At 62.0% G+C, this 5,781-nt stretch overlaps 1 long non-coding RNA gene across 1 annotated transcript; it reads left to right on the forward strand.

The window, feature by feature from the left end:
• The first annotated feature begins 2,896 nt into the window (after nt 1-2,896).
• LOC102835222 lies at nt 2,897-5,781 on the forward strand. Its single transcript, XR_438738.1, has 3 exons — nt 2,897-3,110; nt 5,388-5,459; nt 5,687-5,781. It is a non-coding gene; the product is annotated as an uncharacterized LOC102835222 (long non-coding RNA).

Here is a 5,781-nt window from a genome sequence, read left to right on the forward strand (position 1 = left end):
ACCACTTAAGAGCAGATTCCTGAATGAGAAGGTGCAGACCTCCACTCCCAGTCTTCTCTAACAACACAGATTCCTTGATGCTAGGATTTTAACTCCAAGTCCCTTGGTCTGCCTTTTTGCCGTGTTGAAAGGGAAGATGTTATAGCATATTATGGGTTAAACCGACACATTTGCTGATATTCAATTGGCTTTGACCTACAATTTTATATGACTACAATTTTCTTATGACCATCAATTTCACAAGACTCAAGCAGTAATTGTCTTATCCACTTTGTAAGGTAGAGAGAATAAACGAAACTGTTTCAAGTAGAGGCTCACTGCCTTGTATACAGACAGCAGACGCTCATGTGAGTGCTTGCTGGATGTAAGGGGTGATTCCAGAACCAGGTGGGCATGGATGGGTCTTCCCCTCCCCCACACTCTCACAGAGCCAGCTGTCTGGGAACCAGATCAGGCAAAGCAGTTGTTCGAGGGAAATTCACACCCAGCTAACTCCTCCGGGTTGTTTGGCCTCCCCCGCCCCATTCTGGAAGAATCCAGAAGATCAGGTCCATTTTTCAGATGTGGAGACAAAGGTAGTTGACTTCCAGACTGGGAAGAAGACTCAGTCCGTCTGGATGAAGCGCAGACTGAGTTTACTGGATCCGGGTTTTGCGAACTGAATGATCCCCCTCGAGGGGAATCAGAATTTAACAAGCCCCTCAGGCAAAAGGCGCTCTGGCCGGGCCGGATTTACCGCGCTGTGCCGCAGAGACCACCCACCACTGAGGATGTGACCAAAAGGAGGGGGTCGCGGTGGCCTGGGTGCCCCTTCTCCTCGTCTGGGCGGAGGGCGGCCCCAACGAAGGCGGCTCATGGGCAGGAGGGAGGAGGGGACCGAACAAAGAGTTGGAGCGCGTGGTCCTCAGGGACATCACTGTGAGTCCCTCGGACCGGCGCGCGCTCACCCTGGGGAGCCCACCTCCTGCCATTGGGGCGCCTCCTCCCGCGCGGGCAAGCCTGGGACCGGCGGGTGCCCCTTCCCTCCACAGCCCCGCATCCAGGACAGGATGGGGACCTTCGGGCGGCGGGAGGTGGCGCGGCGCCCCCGCTCTGTCTAGCACCTGCTTCACATTTCTTCTGGCCAAAGGACTGGGAGCCGCTCGGGAGAGCCTCCACAGCGGCTAGATTGGTAGATGTGACGAGGATGCGGGCCTGGCGCGTGCGGGGCAGAAAGAGCGGGAGGGGATCAGACCCGGGGGCCCCCGGACTCCGTGGGAGATGGGAGAGGACTTGGTAAGCCCAGCAAAGGAGCTTCGCAGTGAGAATGGGGCCAGCTCGCCCGGACCACCCAAGAAGGGTGACTCAGTTTCTTCTTTCGTCCCTGCCTCCAAGCCTCACTGGCCTGGGTATCCGTCCTCTTCCTACAATCCCAGACTCCGGGTTTTCTCGATTCCCAGATCGGTGGCCCCAAGAGAGAGACAGCTGGACCTGCCAATAGTAGGACGCAAAGCGTCAACTTTGTGTTCGCCCGCCACTCTCAGCCAGTGAGCGCTCGTTTCTCCGGAGTCCCGCCTTCCGTGTCGGGCGCCCCCTTCTGGCAAGACAGAGACGAACGCGATCTGCTGCCATCTTGTGTGTGGCATGAAGTATTTTATCGGGCTCTCTTCCCACTAATTCTTATCTTTCTTCCCACACGGTTTGTTTCATTGTTAGACAACCAAGCGCGGTGTCGATAAGGATAGTGTAAGCTACGGTTTTTAGGTACTCTGCATGGGTTTGAGCGCCACGTCACTGCACGTTTGCAGAGTCCGGCGCCATGTTGAGTGTGGCATCTCGATGGCCCCCATCTCGGGGGTCCGCGTGGTTCTTGAAATGGCGTCCCAGATTTCAAGGTGCCTTCGAAGGACTCGTCCAACGAGTGAAAGTGATGAGTGTTTCCTCCGATAACCTCACACTATAGCTCAAGTGACCCTCGCAGCCCCGAAGTGGGGTGGGTTATTTTATAACCGGGTGCAGCCTTGGAAGGAGGCTGTCACGACGGCACTGAACTCCTGGGTCGAGGCTGCCCAAGGTCCAAAGGTGCGGACACCGCTACTCCACGCGAGGAACCCGAGCTGCCCTGCTCGAAGGCAGGAGCCCACACCAGCCCTCGAAGTTTCCCTTCCCCCATAATGGGACATGAATGTCTGTGTGCTTGGCCCGGTGCCCGCTCGTCGAAGGGTTCAAGAGGCGGATGCTGGGGCAGTGGTGGGCAACTGGAGTGAACTTCCCCGGGGACTCGGCGCACCCGGATGGTGGGAAAGGACGGGGAGGCCCAGATGCGCTGGCCTCGGCCTCGCGACCTCGCCAATCGTCGTGGGGCTTCCGCCTACTTGCCCTGGGACAGTTTTTTGGTGGAAGGTGTCCTGGCGCGGTGGGCGGGCAAGTCCGCGGATCGGGAGGGGCGCCGCCCGGGACCAGCGCAGCCCAGCACCCGGTCCTTCCCCTCCCCCCGCTGGCAGCCGTCGTGCGCCCGCAGCACCCCCCTGGCCTTCCCCCTCCTTCCGAGCAGCTGGGGGCGGGGCGGGGCGGGCAGCTTTGCCGCGCTTTGGGTCTCTGCGTCAGCAGCCCTAGCAAAACAGCGCGGGAGCGCGCGGCAGGAGCGCGCCCTCGCGCACCTCCCCCGCAGCCTCAACGCCGCGGAGACCTAGCAAACTCTGAGGCTGAAAGACAGTGTGGCCGGCGACTGCGCAGCGCAGACCACGCCGAAGCACTACCGCTTTAAGCACGCTTGCCCATTGTTCGGAGTCAAGCCAATGAGCGAACGCCCGCTCCCTGCGCCCAGCCAATAGTACTCGCGCAAGGGAGGTTGAGCGCCGCCCACTAATCTATATTAAAGGTTCTGGCGCCGCGTGAGTCCCCCACTGGCTGCTCTGAAAAGCCATCTTTGCATTGTTCCCAGGACCGGCTCTCTGCTCCCCGCAGCCACCTCCGCCGCGCTCCTTCTTCTCCGCCGCTGCGGACTCCGGCACCTCTCTCGCCAGAGTCCCCAAACTCTTGCATTCTTTGTCATTCTCTCTATCGGATCACCGGCGTGCCCCATCATGTCAGACGCGGCTGTGGACACCAGCTCCGAGATCACCACCAAGGTGAGAGACTGTTTGCTGCCCGCCCCCTCGGGGTCCGCGCGCCGCCGCTGGAGCGAGGTTGGGCGCGCGGCGGGCGAACCGCCCGGGGGGCCCTCTACTGCCCCTCCCGCCGAGAGCCAGCCGCTCCGGCTCCAGGCCTTCGGCCTGTCCCTTCTTTGTGTGCGCGGGTCCGGGAAGGAGCGAGCAGCACTCGGGCAGTCGTGCGCCGTCGGGGCGCGTGCCGAGGGCCAGCGCGCGGGCGAGGAGGTCGGGGCTGGCTGCTCGGTTCTCGAACTTGTTTGCGTCTGGTGTGCGCGGCGGGGGGAGCGGGTCGGGCTGGTCTGTCGGGCGCACTGGAGCAACTTTGAAACTCGAGCGGGTCGGAGTCGGAAGTGCGGTAGGCGGGGGCCGGCGGCTGGTAGGGGTATTCTGGGGGCGCCTTCGGCGGCATCCCCGGCGGCACTGCCCTTTGTTAGGTGCCGGCGCCCGTCTCGCGCCCTGCCTGACGGGGCCAGGTCTGGCGGCCGCGGAGGTGCGAAGGGCCTGGCGGTGTGGGAGCGCGCGGGGGCCGCCGCCGCCCGCAATAATTCACCGGCGGCACGCGGCCCGCGGAGGCGGCAGCGAGCCCACGCGCCAGAGGGGGAGGAAACGGAAAGTAGAGGATCCGGGGTGACGATGGGCGCCCCCCGCGGCTGCCCGCCAGCGCCGCGAGTCCCCGTTCCGGGGAGTCGGGGGACGAACAAAAGCTGCAGTGACGGCGCCAGAGATGGTACCGTGCCCCGCTTCGCGTTTGGGGCTCCCACAGGAGAGTAGCGCCCGGAGGCTAATCGGCTTTGCTCCCCTTCGGCCCTTGTCTGCGCCCCTGCGGACATGATCGCGAGTCACCTTGGCGTTCTATTAACCCTACTGCTCCTGGCGTCACCTCCCGCAGTCCCCCCCGGGGACTCCTCCGGCGGCGTACAACCCGCGGCCCCGATCCCCGCGAGGGGCTCTCTTGGCTCCCTCTGGGTCCAGCCGTGAACCAGCGTGGAAGGCGGATCGGGCCTCGGCGTTCGGTGCCCTACGAGGTGGTTTCCCGGGAGCGGCACCGAAAGAGCCTTGGGGACTGTGGACTGAGTGTCGCGGGCTTCAGGGCGCCACCCGCGTTACTTTGCGCGCCAAATGCAGGGGTAGTCTGCGACGGGCGGGGGCGGTAGGGGGCGCCACGAGGCGGGGAGTTTGGCGCGCGCGCGGGCTCAGCGGTGCAGGCGCGGCCTGGCCCGCCTGTCTGGGGTCTCCGCGGGGTCGTGGCGCCTTCGGCAGCCTTGTACCATGTGCTCCGCGCGCGCGGTGCGTACCAAGATCCGCGCGCAAAGCCCGCCGGGCAGGGCTCACGCGCCTGCGCATCGCAGCTTCCCCGCCCCCACCGCTCCTCGGGACTTCAGCCACCAGGGGGCGGGAGTGCGCAGCTCGGACTCCGCAATCGGACCCGACAGGCTCCCGAGTCTTTGGCCCCACGTGGTTTCCTGGTGTCTGGCCGCTTTCAGTAGTGCTGGTGGAAAAAGTTACGGGGTGACTAGGGTGGCGCTACTCTGGGGCCGAGCAGGTGGGGAATGAAAGAGGCGCGTAGTGAGATGGACGGTGTGAGCTCGGGGCGGCGCCACACTGGGCACTGGGAAGCCAAAGGCTGTGGGGCGCCCGCACCTTTTGCCAGGCAACGGCTTGCGGTGTCCAGGGACAGCGATCTAATGTGGGCGCTGGCGGGATGTGGCACTACTTGCAAATCTTGGACTGCCGCGGGTTCTGGCAGTCCTCGTTGGCCTTCCAGCCTGCTAGTCCCTCCCATCTCCTTCCCAGGCGAGTCCACCCAGGGGATTTCTCCGCAGCGCCAGGGCTCTCCCTCCATCGCCTTATTTATTTATGGACGGGCTTGTGGGAGGGCGGAGCTTCCGCTTGTAAGAAACAAGTTAGCTATGGGTGTGTGAGAGCGAAGTGTTCCCGGGCTCGTCTGCCTGGCCAGACGGGTTTAGGACTGTGGTGCCTGCCACATGGATGGCTCTTTTTTCTAAGAAGCAGGAGAGAGTTTGCAATGCGTGTGTAGCTGCTTTGGGGCTATTATTTCGGTGTATTTAGGCCTAAGGAATTGGGCGGAGTCCAGGCACCAGACGTGGGCTTAACACCTCTGCAGTGGTCTGGCCCCCTGCTCAGGCCTCCTTCCACTAGGTCCACTTGTTGGTAGCTCGCAGCGTCCTCAGACATACAAGTTGGTCCCTTTTCCGTGTTGTTAAACACTTACTGGTTTTTTCTTCCCTTTTGAAGGACTTGAAGGAGAAGAAGGAGGTTGTGGAGGAAACAGAAAATGGAAGAGACGCACCCGCTAATGGGAACGCTGTGAGTGCCCTCCTTGTTCAGGACTCCTAGGGGTTCCTTCCATTGGTGTTGAACTGTCTTTGGCCAATTCCTAGGATATTAAAGGCTCCTATTGGATCTTTGGGGTTGTTGGTGGAAGGTCTCTTAGTGACCTGAGCTAGATTCGGGAAGAATGGAAAAGAAGGGGTGCCTAGGGGTGGACAACTTGCCTTGTGGGTTAATGACCTGGTGTGTTTTCTGTCGAGGAGAACGAGGAAAATGGGGAACAGGAGGCTGACAATGAGGTAGACGAGGAAGAGGAAGAAGGTGGGGAGGAGGAGGAGGAAGAGGAAGAAGGTGATGG

This window comes from Chrysochloris asiatica, unplaced genomic scaffold, assembly GCF_000296735.1.
Source record: "Chrysochloris asiatica unplaced genomic scaffold, ChrAsi1.0 scaffold00096, whole genome shotgun sequence".
NCBI classification, from domain to species: domain Eukaryota; kingdom Metazoa; phylum Chordata; class Mammalia; order Afrosoricida; family Chrysochloridae; genus Chrysochloris; species Chrysochloris asiatica.